Source organism: Mustela nigripes, chromosome 6 (genome assembly GCF_022355385.1).
Source record: "Mustela nigripes isolate SB6536 chromosome 6, MUSNIG.SB6536, whole genome shotgun sequence".
NCBI classification, from domain to species: Eukaryota; Metazoa; Chordata; class Mammalia; order Carnivora; family Mustelidae; genus Mustela; species Mustela nigripes.
The window spans coordinates 6,214,657-6,227,970 of NC_081562.1; the positions used below are offsets into that span (position 1 = coordinate 6,214,657).

The 13,314-nt window shown below is 51.2% G+C and overlaps 1 long non-coding RNA gene across 2 annotated transcripts in view; it reads left to right on the forward strand.

Annotated features, from left to right (window-relative positions):
• The window catches only part of LOC132020447 (uncharacterized), a 51,207-nt gene that overhangs the window by 15,021 nt on the left and 22,872 nt on the right, over positions 1 to 13,314 (forward strand). For both annotated transcript variants that reach the window (XR_009404970.1, XR_009404969.1), the window contains exon 3: positions 12,950 to 13,250. This is a non-coding gene — a long non-coding RNA (uncharacterized LOC132020447). The remainder of the gene's footprint in view (positions 1 to 12,949; positions 13,251 to 13,314) is intronic.

Below are 13,314 nucleotides of genomic sequence, written 5' to 3' on the forward strand. Positions count from 1 at the left end.
GGAGCTCAGTAAATACTTGTTTTCTGCAGTTATTCCCAGTGGGCTGAGCTGATGAGACGGAGCTGGGTGAAGACAGCCAGCAGGTAGGGTGTCTCACTGCCCCCACGACAGTCAGGAATGCCGCCGCCGCCGGCGCCGGTGTGTTGCATTTTGCTGATTCCATGGGCTTACTTAAAAACGGCGCAGTTTAAATAAACTTAACAAAAGGTGGGTTGGGGGCGGTGCCTGGCGGCTCATTTGGAGGAGTGCAGAGCTCCCGAAGTCTTGATCTTGATATCTCGAGGCTGTGAGTTCAAAGCCCTCCTTGAGTGTAGCCACTAGTTGAAAAATCAATCACCCCCCCCCCCCGCACTATTGTGTTTATTAACACATTCATTCCCATAGCGAACAGCTACTGGGTATCGCGGTGGGGGGGGGGGGGAGGCTGATTTTAGCCAGAAATTCTAGGCTGTATCCTGCAACCGCTGCTACCTCAGACAGATGCTTCACCACTCTGTCCCTCAGTTTCCTCATCAGGAAAGTGGGCCCAAGAATCTCATTTACATCCCATTTTGTTGTAAGGACTGAGTAAGTTCATGTATGTGGAGCGTCGGGAACCGTGCCCAGCGCAGAATTCACCAGCATGACTGTCTGCTGCATGTGACTTTCCCGGGTAGTGCAGGGACAGGGGTGACAGTGTAGGTCTCACTGCCCCCCCACTGCCTGCCCCAGTAGGGGAGTTGGGTAGCAGATACAGCTCTGGGATAATCCTCTGCCCCATGGTGCACTCAGGGAATCCTGGGCCGCAGCGCTCCCTGGAGGGCGGAGCTCCCCGGTAAGGAAAGATCCAAGGGGGTGGTGGCTGGCCCCTGTGCCCCTCTCCTCCCATCCCAACTCAGGCCCCATCTACAATCTGCGCTTCCCGCTCAGTGTCCTGGCTACATGGCGCCTTCTAGAATATTCTCCACAAAGCAGCCATGACGTTGTCTGTCCGTTCCAGACCCCGGTCTGCATGATCCGCGCTGTGTGCTGTTCCTCTCTGGCTTACAACCACGCGGTTTCACAGGACTGGCATTTTTGGGTGTTTTGTTTTTTTGTTAATCCGGCCTAAGGAAATGCCAGCCTCTCTCCTGCGACTGTGCTTGACCTCTGGGCTTTGCAGCCCAGGCTCCTTGCTACCCTCAGGGCTCTGCTTCTTGGAGAGACCCCCTTTCTGTCCACATTCATGCCGGTGGCACTGGGCACTTCCTGATTTCTTGGTCACCCATTTGCCTGTCTGTCTCTCCCACTGAGCCAGTGTCCCAGGCATGTGGGTATCAGGACCCTTATGCGCTTGTAAATATCAAGGACCCTTTATGTAGATTACATCTGTTGATATTAAAGCTGAGAAATGTTAAAGATAGGCATTAGTGCATTTGAAAATTACAATAAGCCCATTAAAGAGGAACACAAACGGCATATTTTTATGAAGAACAACTATTTTTCCCCAAACAAAAAACACGTAGAGTGGAATTTTACATTTTGTAAAATCCCTGGTTGGCTCTGGAAACACAAGGTTGTTAAGACATATTACTTACCCCTCAGTGCCTTTGCTCATGGTGTTTTTTTTTTTTAATAGTTTTTCTTTTTTAATAATATCCATAACATAAAATGTACCATGTTAACCATTTTCAAGCATACACTTAAGTGGCACCAGGTGCATTCCCACTGCTGTGTGACTGCCACCTCCGTCCCTCTCCAGGACATTCATCCTTCCAAACTGAATTTCTGGCCCCAACTACACACCAGCTCCCCATTTTCCTGCCCCTCCTTTGTTTGTAGTTTTGGCCAAACAATAGGGATGGCTGTCCACTTTTTGGAATAGTGTTCTCTTCCCCCTAGTATATCCGAGTACCTACCGTTGGCCTCCCCAACGGCAAGCGTTTTGAACACCTTCCATGTGAGGCCTCGTGTAGGTACACCAGACACAGAGGACACACTCTGCCCTCAGGTAGTCAAAAAGAACCATAAGAAATAGAGAACTGGGCCCAGAGTCAGGGAGCCTGGCTGGAGCCTTTCGAGGCTACGGGGGCAGGTCCCTGAATCCTCCGGGTTCACATACCGCGCCCAGGAAAGTGGGTCAGGCATTCAGCAAATAATGCTTCCTTATTTGCCTCACGGAGGTTTTCATCCTCACATCGGATCCTGGGTATAAGCTATGAAATGCTACAAGAATGCAAGTTCTGAAATAAGATGTCTAGTGACCTTCAGAACTCAATTTTTATCTTTTTGTTGTTGTTGTTAAGACAAAAACTATTTTTTTTTAGGTTTTATTTATTTATTTGACAGACAGATCACAAGTAGGCAGAGAGGCAGGCAGAGAGAGACAGGAGGAGGAAGCAGGCTCCCTGCTGAGCAGAGAGCCCGATGCGGGCTCAATCCCAGGACTCTGAGATCATGACCTGAGCCGAAGGCAGCGGCTTAACCCACTGAGCCACCCAGGCGCCCCCCCCCCCATCGCCCTTTTTGACTTCAAACTTCCTTTGCCAAAATTAAGTAGTATGATACCCACATTTCCTCTATAATCTGCATCTAGGGTGCCAGCTCCTGCATCAGTGAAGTATTTTGCAGCCAAACCAGAATGGGGAGCTACTCTTCCATAGTACGCAGAAGGAAAAGTTACCTGAATGTCCATTTTTTTTTTTTTTAAGATTTTATTTATTTATTTGTCAGAGAGAGAGAGAGAGAGAGAGAGAGCGAGCACAGGCAGGCAGAGAGGCAGGCAGAGGCAGAGGGAGAACCAGGCTCCCTGTGGAGCAAGGAGCCCGATGTGGGACTCAATCCCAGGACACTGGGATCATGACCTGAGCCGAGGGCAGCCGCTTAACCAACTGAGCCACCCAGGTGTCCCATGAATGTCCATTTTTACAAGGGCCTCTTCCACAGGGGGTAGTGTTTAATCATAGGTGAGGTACAAGTCGTGGCCTGCATGGACCCCTTGGTCAGGGTGGTGGCGTGCTCTGAGAGCCGGACAAAGCAAAACCCCGTGCTGTCCTCTGCAGGCCCACGAGTCTTGCGGGGGGAGATGGCGGGTGTTGCTTCAGAGCAGGGCATGGCAGAGCAGAACGAGAGAAAAGACAGCAGCAGAGCGAACAAATGGACACCCCCAATTTTTATCTTAAAATAGATGATATTCTTCCTCCCTAATTCGATGTCAGAAATGTACAGTCTTTTTGGTCCCTTGGAGAGGCCGGCATCATCGTAAATGGCATAAGGTGGACAGATAATCCCAGTACAGGACAATCTAAGTGATGCATAAGGTTTTATACTTTTTTTCCTAAAGGTTTTATTTTATTTATTTGTCAGAGAGAGGGAGCAGAAGCAGGGGGGAAACAGGCAGAGAGAGAAGCAGACTCCCCGATGAGCCCCATGTGGGACTCAGTTCCAGGACCCTGGAATCAGGACGGGAGTGGAAAGCAGTCGCTTAACTGAGCCATCCAGGCATCCCCAGGTTTTACTTTTTTTTTTTTTTTTTAAGCTTTTGTTTATTTTATTTATTTGAGAGATCACAAGTAGGCAGAGAGGTAGGCAGAGAGGGAGAATCAAGCTCCCCACTGAGCAGAAAGCCTGATGCGGGGCTCCATCCCAGGATCCTGGGATCATGACCCCAGCGGAAGCCAGAGGTTTTAACCCACTGAGCCACCCAGGCGCCCCAGGTTTTACACTTTTTAAACACTGATAAGAATAGGATCAAGGGGAGAGGTGCCTGGGTGGCTCAGTCCCTTGAGCTCCCGAATCCTGGTTTCCCCTCAGGTCATGAGGTCAGGGTGGTGGGATCCAACCCCGTCGCAGGGTCCACGGTCAGCATGGCGACTGCTTGTCCCTCTCCCTCTGCTCCTCCCCCCGCTCCTCCCCCTGCCCTTTGTTCTCCCACTCTCTTGAATAAAAAGATTTTTTAATCCAAAAAAAGGGGGGGGGGCGCCTGGGTGGCTTAGTGGGTTAAGCCGCTGCCTTCGGCTCAGGTCATGATCTCAGGGTCCTGGGATCGAGTCCCGCATCGGGCTCTCTGCTTGGAAGGGAGCCTGCTTCCTCCTCTCTCTCTGCCTGCTTCTCTACCTACTTGTGATCTCTGTCAAATAAATAAATAAAATCTTAAAAATAAATAAATAAGGATCTAAGAGGCCCAAGAAAGTGCTGGAAGAATCATCCACTCCATGACAGCTTGAACCAAATCTGTGCGTGATCGCTGGATTTCCCCCAAAGTCCTGATGAACGTGTTTGGGGCCTTCTCTTTCTTTGGGTGAAATTAACATTTCTGCTTGAGCCAGAAACTAATTTTTTCTTTTACTTTTTTCTCTCCCGCACTTTCTCAGGGCTTTGCCACCCATGCCCTATGCCCCCCCCCCCCCCACCCTTTTCTGTCTCCGGCACCTTCCCAGCCGCCCTGCTTGTTGCGCATGCGCATCTCCAGCGGCCCCACTCCCCTTGCCTCCTCTCACACGCGGGAGGCTCACCTCTCAGACTGGCTGACCCCGCGCAGCTGGCCGCAGCTCTCCCCGCGCCCGAGCCCTACAGCCGTCCATTCCTCCTTCTCCTTCACCGCCGAGCGGAGCTGCCCCGAGCTGCCATGGGCTCTGCGTCAAAATAGATGCAGAGTCCGTCTGTCCGTCCGTCTGTCCGTGGGCGTGTGGGTGCGGCCGGACCTGTGGAGCCACACTCCGGCTCCCCTCTGCACCGGTGCTGTAGCCCCCCCAGAGGTCAGCCTGCTCCTCCCTCGTCCCTCCAGGAAGCCCGCGCTCTTCCGGCGACCTCTCGAGTCCCGCTGGAGGGGCCCCAGGCCCCAGGCCCCGTCGGAGCTCATCCGCTGCCCTTGATCTTGTTTGTTGTTCTCCAGCCCCTCGGGCCTCGGGGAACGCGCGCGGCATGTGCCCTCCTTACCCAGGTCGACCCCGTGAGCAGGAGGGTGTCCTTGCAAGTTATCCACGGGACCGGCTCTGCCATCTCGTTCAAGGCTTTACCCGAAGGTCACCTCCTGGGCCAGGTCCGCTCGGACCACCTGACTCAGAATTGCTCCGACATCTGGGTCCCCCGCATCCCTGTCGAACTTCTCCTTTTTCTTCCCGGTACCACTTTGTCCTCTACCAGACAGCGAGTGGAATTGCTTTTCCCGTCTAGTATTGTTTGTCTCCCTCTGCCGGAACCGGGGCTCTGCAAGGGGAAGGCGCGGCTTGTTTCCCTTCCAGGGCATCCCAAGCACCCGGCACCCAGGAGCCCTTACTCAGCTGAGTGAACAAATGAGTGCGGCTCAGGGCCAGGCACGCGGGCTCTGCCTACCTGCTTGCAGCACTAGCTCCCGACTGGGATCGAACTTGGGGTTTCGGGCAGATTTATTCTGGAATTTCAGCGTGGTTTTGTATTGGGGGTGGGGGTGGGGAATAGGAGGAGGCAAGGGTGTCCAGGACATTTGATCTTGAGGAAAACAGGGACTTTATTATTCCAAATCCATTTCAGGTATGGGAATGAGTGAATCAAAAATTCTAAAACTTTGGGGTGCCTGGGTGGTTCAGCCGCTTAAGGGTCTGACCCTTGCTTTCGGCTCCCGTCATGATCTCAAGGGCATGGATTGAAGCCAGTCTCTGTCTCTGGGCTCAGCATGGAGTCTGCTTGTCCCTCTCCCTCTGCTCCACCCCCCATGATCTCTCTCTGTCTTTCAAATAAATAAAAAAAATTTTTTAATTAAAAAAAAATAAAAAATATATTTTTTAATTAAAAAAATAAATAAATTTAAATAATAAAAAAGAAAAAGCCTTGGATGAGGAGAAGGGAAGAGGGGAGCAGGACGTACCCCTAATGGGAATGAGCTTGTGGACTGTGTGAAGTTTCATGTGTGTACGTGGGTGTACCCATGCGCATGTTTGTGGGGAATGTTCCAGAGCCCTCCCTAGAGTCTCAGAGGACCTGTCACCCACAGAGCATTAGGAGCCCCAAGTCAGGACAGACCCAGATGTGTCTACTGAGGGCCTCAGACCCCCCAGCCACCGTGATATTGGGGAATGTCACTGCTGTGGCTCTTTCTGCCCCTGGGTCCCCACTTTGAGAGAGTTTAGTAACTTTATTGAAAGCTGTTTCATGCTCATGCAGCAAGGGTGCACACCCAGGATCTGAAGCTGGACTGCCTGGGTTGGGATCCTAGCCCAGCGGGGCGGTGGGGCCCTGAATGAATCATCTCCCCTCTGGAAACCTCACTTTCTTCATTGAAGACTGGGGATGAGTCATGCGGAGCAAGTGAATCCACGTCGAGATTTAGGCTGTCCCGTAGCACGTGGCCAGTGTGAATATACACATCCGGGCTTTCGTTACTGAGAGTGGGATCCTGGGCAAATACTCCTATAAAAGTTTTTGTGTTTCGGGGTGCTGGGTGGCTCAGTGGGTTAAGCCTCTGCCTTCGGCTCAGGTCATGGTCTCAGGGTACTGGGATCGAGCCCCACATCGGGCTCTCTGCTCAACAGGGAGCCTGCTTCCCCCTCTCTCCCTGCCTGCCTCCCTGCTACTTGTGATCTCTCTCTGCCTGTCTCAAATAAATAAATAAAATATTAAAAAAAATTTTTGTGTTTCAACTGGAAAGGTGATTGGCTATTTCATGATAGCCCTGAGTGTGAAGGGTTAGCTCGGAACACATGGGCCTCAGTTCTGGAAACTTTACACCTAATCTTCTCTGTCCCAGAGAATGGGACTGTGCCAAGTGTCTAACTCCAGGAATTTACACTTCTTTAAGTAGCTGATTTGGAAGGCTTGGTTCCTGGAAGTCTGTTAAAAATTAGATAGAAGAATGTGTAAAATATAAACCTTGATAAGCCTTTTCCAGCTGATTTGGAAATACTTACACTGGTCATTATCACGGATGAGAAAATACTTTTGGAACTTCTCTTAAAAAGAAACCTCAGAAGGAGTCCAGACTACACAACAAATTACTTTGCTTGTGGCCATATATGCACTTTTTGTTTTTGATCTTAAATGATGCGAGTTGTTTTGGTCAGTGCGCTTCTCCATCCGGCTAGGTCACCATGACTTTCGCATGTTCCCATCCTCTGCTTCCTTCCGAAGGGGCTTACTGTTGTCTGACCACCTGCCTGGGGAGACTTCTGGAAAGGGTTATGGGGGCCACTCAAAACAGCTGTCTCGACAGAGCTGGGGGCATAGATGGGCACCATGCGTGCAGGGGTGGGGGGATGGTGAAGGCGGGGGCAGAGCCTGGGCTGCAGGAGGAGGACCAGACGCTAAACCAAGCTGCCTCAGGCCATCTGTGTGGGGGCAGGGGCCCACTGACCTAAGACCAGGCTCCCATGCAGAGAGGGCACCTGAGACAAGCTTCTTTGTCTTAACCATCAACCGCTCGGTGGCTTAGGGCCCCTTGTTTTTGACTATTACTATATTTCTAAATGGTGGCGGTGCATAGAGGATTCTAGAAGGAGGCTGAAGCCGTCTGTTTGATCCTAATAGACCATCCTGGGCCCTTCCTGCCATCCCCATTGAGGGTTTATGACTCCACTTTCAGCGTAATTAATTCCTTTTCTCCTTTATAGCTTTCGACAGGCTGAGAGGGGGGTTTTGTGAGTGCTGGTATAGTTTTCTAATACCTACCCGCAGAATTAGACACAGACCAGGAACAGCGGGGAAGGAACTTTCATGTAAGACTTGGTCAGTGGTTGGTACACCCCATTTTCCTATTAAAGACAGCTCCCCAGGTGCGTTTCTCAGACCGACCGAGCAGGTGTGCACTTCCTAATCCTTGCGGCAAGCTGCGAGCGGGCTGCGAGTCCATCTCTGAGTAAACCTTTGGTGTCAGTAGAAACACGCGCACGGCTCTACGGGGGTCTCACCTCCTACCCTCCCTCTCTCCTTTGCTTTTAGCAAACTCGGCAAGTCCTCCCCAAGTAGGATATTGCAAGATATCTTAACAGGTGGATGAGCAATAGGAAAGGGGAAATGCTTTACAAGTCTGGCAAGCGTTCTCTTTAATGGCAGTGCAGAAAGCAGATGCCAGTCCCTCCTTCCTCACGAGACCACATGGCCTCATCATAGTAATGTGTGTGTGTTTTCTCGGGTTATTGATTCATTTAGCAAACATGCCTTGAGCCCCACGTGGAGGAGCCTGGGTCCGGTGGAGGAGCCCCATAGCATGAGACTGACCCTAAACAAAAGAGGGAAAGTGATTTTGAACGAGCTTTCTCAAGGAAGGCTTGGGGTTTGGACAGAAAGGCTCAGCGAAAGGTAAGGTCCTAGATCCGGGTGTAAGCTGAACCTGGGACCCTGGGGAGCAGGAAGTTAAGGCCTGGAGAAGTGAAATGATCTACCCAGGGTCTCCTGACTTCAGCCTGAAGGCTTTTCTCTTAGATTATACCCACTGTATTTTATTTTATTTTTTTTCATTTCATTTCATTTCTTTTCAGTGTTCCAGCATTCACTGTTTATGCACCACACCCAGGGCTCCATGCAATCCGTGCCCTCCTGAATGCCCACCACCAGGCTCCCCCATCCCCCCACCTCCCTCCCATCCAAGCCCCTCAGCTTGTTTCTCAGAGTCCACAGTCTCTCATGGTTTGTCTCTCCTCCGATTTTCCCAACTCCCTTTTCTTCTCCATCTCCCCATGTCCTCCGTGTTATTCCTTATGCTCCACAAGTAAGTGAAACCGTATGATAATTGACTCTCTGCTTGACTTATTTCACTCAGCATCATCTCCTCCCGTCCCATCCATGTTGATACAAAAGTTGAGTATTTGCTGCCTCGGGCTGTTTTTGTTTTTCCGTTGTTTAAAGATTTTATTCATTGATTTGAGAGAGAGAACGTGAGCAGGGGGAGGAGAAGAGGGAGAGGGACAGACAGACTCTGGGCAGAGTGTGGAGCCCCATGCAGGGCTGGATCCCATGACCCTGAGATCATGACCTGAGCCGAAATCCAGAGTCCGACGCCTCATCTACTGAGCCCCCCAGGCGCCCCGCCCACTCTATTCTTGATTTTTTTTTTAATTTGGAGAAGAGGGAAAAATTTTCATACTCTCCCTCTCTTTTTTTTAAAGGTTTTATTTATTTATTTGACAGAGAGAGAGCGAGCATAGCAGGGGGAGCAGCAGGCAGAGGGGAAAGAGAGAAGCAGGCTCACAGAGCAGGGACCTGGGATCGAGTCCCACAATGGGCTCCTGGGATGGAGCCCTGCATCGGGCTCTCTCTCTGTCAAATAAATAAATAAAACCTTTGAAAAAGGTTTGATCCCAGGACTCTGAGATCATGACTTGAGCCGAAGGCAGATGCTCAATGGACAGAGCCACCCAGGTGCCCCGCCCTTAAAGGTGTTTGATAAATACTTAGCAACTCATAGGGGGAGCTCAGTCTTGGTAAGAGTCTTGGTGTTAATTCAGGATTGATTTTTGCCTTAGCGAGCTTTTCTGCAAACTTCCGAATGGCACAAGTTAAGTGCAGAGTAAAGCATTCTCAGAAAGTCCTACCTGCAAAGAACATTAAGATGGTCAAAGATCACGGTTAAAATGATTTCTCTGGTGTTAGGAACCTTATATTCTGGGGATCAAAGGATACTTTGGTTCCTAAATAGCCAAATATTAATTGGAAAAAAAAAATGCTGATCATTTGGTCACATTCTCCCAGATCTTTTGTTATACTGTTTTATAAGTTAATGAAAGAAAAGCTTTCTTACTTGACTGTCTTATTTGGTGACAAATACTGCACTTTCATTCCTCCAGGGCGATAGAAACCGTATGAAGTTGAAATGACTTACTTCGGTCCTCGACTGTATTTATAGCATGCGTCAAAACATCATTTCTTTCACTTCTGAGAGTTAGGTACCGGCCTTATCAATTTGCCTTCACAGACCCTTTCTTTATGGTATGCACCAATAGTCTAAAATAAGGTTGGAAAGGCATCGCTTACAGTGGTTACGGTCTGGGGCCCCTGGCTGGTGCAGTGTGTTAAGCATCAGACTCTCCTTTGGTCATGATCCCAGATGGTGAGTTGGAGCCCAGCACCCGCCCCTCTCCCTCCTCCCTGCTCAAGGCGAGTCTGTTTGAGATTCTCTCCCCCCCCTTCCAGCTTGCACATGCGTGGTGCGCGTGCACGCGCGTGCACGCTCTCTCTCCAATAAATAGGTAAATCTTTAGGGAAAAAATGGTTACATTTTTATACACACTTTGTTTGATTCAGACTTTTCACCCATTCAGCCCGGCCCTTTCCCCAAGTGCGCCAAATTGCCACATCATCGGACACCGCTGTCATCAGCGTTCCGTACCAGTGTTAATTCCTGACCCAGCTGGTTCGCAGATCAGTGATCAGAATGGCCTTGCTGGTTTAGCAGTACATTTAAAGCAAATTATTTGAAGCTTTCCGTTTCTAAAGTTCCTGCTGGCGGAATCTTTGCTGACTTTCCCCCTCCCCACCAAGAGGAATTTATAAAGCATGAGAAAGGGACACGTTGCCTTGGGAACTGCACGCTGGAGACAGCCTAGGGATCCCTCCGTCAAGCACGAGTCGGAGGGTCCCTGCTGCGTCAGGTCCTCTGCTGTGCGCCAAAGGGACACAGAGCCTTCGGGACCTGTCCAGTGGGGAAGAAAGGGAGTGAAATACAGTGTTCTAGGGATTCTGTAATTGTGTCCGTCTTCTGTGGAGCGCAGGTTCAGTGGGCATAAGCAGAGGTGCCTTCGAAGCAGAAAGGGACAGGAGCCACTGCAGAGGACAACTGGGTTTTGTGGGCGCCCAACCACGCAACCACTGGGAGCCTGCGTTCCGCTGGCCTCTGCGACCTCGGGTGCTGGGGACCTCGGACATCGGACCTGGAATCTTGGGGTGGGAGTGCACACAGCACCCAAGGCAGGTCAGGAGCCCATTTCTGTTCTAGAGGCTGGGAAGTTCAAGATCAAGGCGCTGGCAGATTTGGCATGGGGGAAGGGCTCTTTCCCTGGTTTTCAGACGGCTGTGTTCTTGCTGCCTTCTCAACAGACCTCACGTCTTTTCTCATAAGGGCACAAATCTCATCATGGGCTTCCAGCCCCTTTTCTGTCTTCATCTAAACCTAGACTCTTCCCAGAGGCCCCACCTCCTAAGACCATCACATTGGGGGTTAGGCTGTCAACCACATGGACTGGGGTGGGGGGACATTGGGTCCATAACAGCCAGGAACCACCAGAAGCTAGAAGAAGCAAGGAAGGACCCTCCCCCAGAGACGTCAGAGGGAGCGTGGCCATCGTGCTCCCTTGATTTTGAACTCTGGCCTCCAAAACTGTGAGAGAAGGAGCGTCTCTTGTTTTCGGCCTCCCAGTTCGTGGCCATCGGCCCAGCGGCGCGGCTGGAGGAAGCGGACACGGTGAGAGGAATCTTCAGAGCAAGCTGGGGGAGGTCTGTGTCTCACTGATGCCCACTGCTGGGCACTGCAGGGAGCCCCGTCCTCTTTCCTCTTCCACAGACTCTGGGGCGCCACCTAAGGGCAGCCTCCCCACATGGAAGGGGACCCCTTCCCAGGACCTCACCTGCTTTCTGGACACAAGTTCCCAAACTCCAGTTACTCACAGGGAAAGGGGGCACCACGCCCGGGGGGGCGCCTGGGTGGCTCGGTGGGTTGGGCCTCTGCCTTCGGCTGGGGTCATGATCCCGGGGTCCTGGGATCGAGCCCCGCGTTGGGCTCTCTGCTCGGCGGGGAGCCTGCTTCCTCCTCTCTCTCTCTGCCTGCCTCTCAATAAAAAATCTTTAAAGTCGACGCCCGATGGGGGTGCCCGGGGGGCTCAGTCGGTTAAGGGTTGGACTCTTGCTTTCGGCTCAGGTCATGATCCCCGTGGGGTGGGCCCCATCCCTGCGTTGGCTCCGCGCTCTCGGTAGGAAGCCTGCTTGAGAATCTCTCTCTCCCCCTACTCGCTCGTTCTCTCCAATAAATAAATCTTTAAAATAAATAAATAAGGTCAATGCCTGATAGAAACCTCCTCATGCCGAGTGAGTGAGCATTACAGGCCATGGGAACAGGGCTATGGCCATTTTCTCAAGAGCCTCCTGCTGCCCCGTGCTTCGGTGTGATCCAATAAAAGTCCCCAACATCAACCCTGATCTGTTGGCTTCCCTGCATCCCAGTAGTCTGAAAATAAACCGACCCCTTCTCTTGGAAGGGCACATCTGTCCATTTAGCCAGTGTAAAAGGTGGCCTCCTCAACGAATAGCAGTTATCTGCTTTACGCAGTCAGATCACAAACAGCTGCGTACAAACCCACAAGAATCCCACATTATGAAATGCAGCTGCTGGAGTCCCAAGACCCCAGTCCGGGAATCGTACGTGACTTAGATGGGGAGAGAGAGCCAAGTGTCTGCACCATCCAGTTCCTGCCTTTCTCCCCAGCCTCAGCCGGGACTGTTGTCCCCTTTAGTCAAAATACTGTAACCACCCTGGGAGACCTTCTGCCTCTTGATACGCCAAGTTCTCCCTGCCCCTGGGTCTTTGCACATGCTACTCCCTCTGTCTGAAAAGCTCTTCTGGCTTTTCACATGGATGGCTCCTTCTTGTCCTTCATACCTTGCCTTCGAGGTCAACTCCTCAGAGAAGCCCTCCCTGACCACTGTATCCAAAGTAGCTTACTGGGGCGCCTGGGTGGCTCAGTGGGTTAAAGCCTCTGCCTTCGGCTCGGGTCATGATCCCAGGGTCCTGAGATCGAGCCCCGCATAGGGCTCTCTGCTCCGCAGGGAGCCTGCTTCCTCCCCTCTCTGCCTGCCTCTCTGCCTACTTGTGATCTCTCTCTGTCAAACAGATAAATAAAATCTTAAAAAAAAAAACAACGACAACAAAAACCAAAAACCAAAGTAGCTTCCCCACTGCGGTTGGCAGAGTAATGCCCCTTTCCAAAGATGTCCAGATCCTAATCCTTGGAACCTGGGACTACTTTATGTTCCATACAAGGGGGAATTAAGTTTGCGATGGAATAAAGTTTGTTAATTGATGGACTTTCAGATAATGAGATGACCCTGGGTTTTCTCGATGGGCCCGGCATCATCACAAGGGTCCTCACGTGGGGATGAGAAGAGCTGAAGATTCAGAACCAGAGAGACGGTGTCCTGTGGGAGATTTGCAGACTTTGACCAGGGAGGCAGGGGCCATGAGCCAAGGAATGGGGACAGCCTCTCCAAGCTCGAGAAGGCGGGGATACCTGTTTCCCTCCTCCAGAGCCTCCAGAAAGGAATGCATTTCTGCCAACACCTTCGTTTTAGCTCAGTGAGGCTCAGTTTGGACTTCTGACCCACAGAACTCTCAGGTAATAAATTCATATTGTTCTAAGCCATTGTGCTTATAGTACTTCGTTACACCAGCCCAGGGAA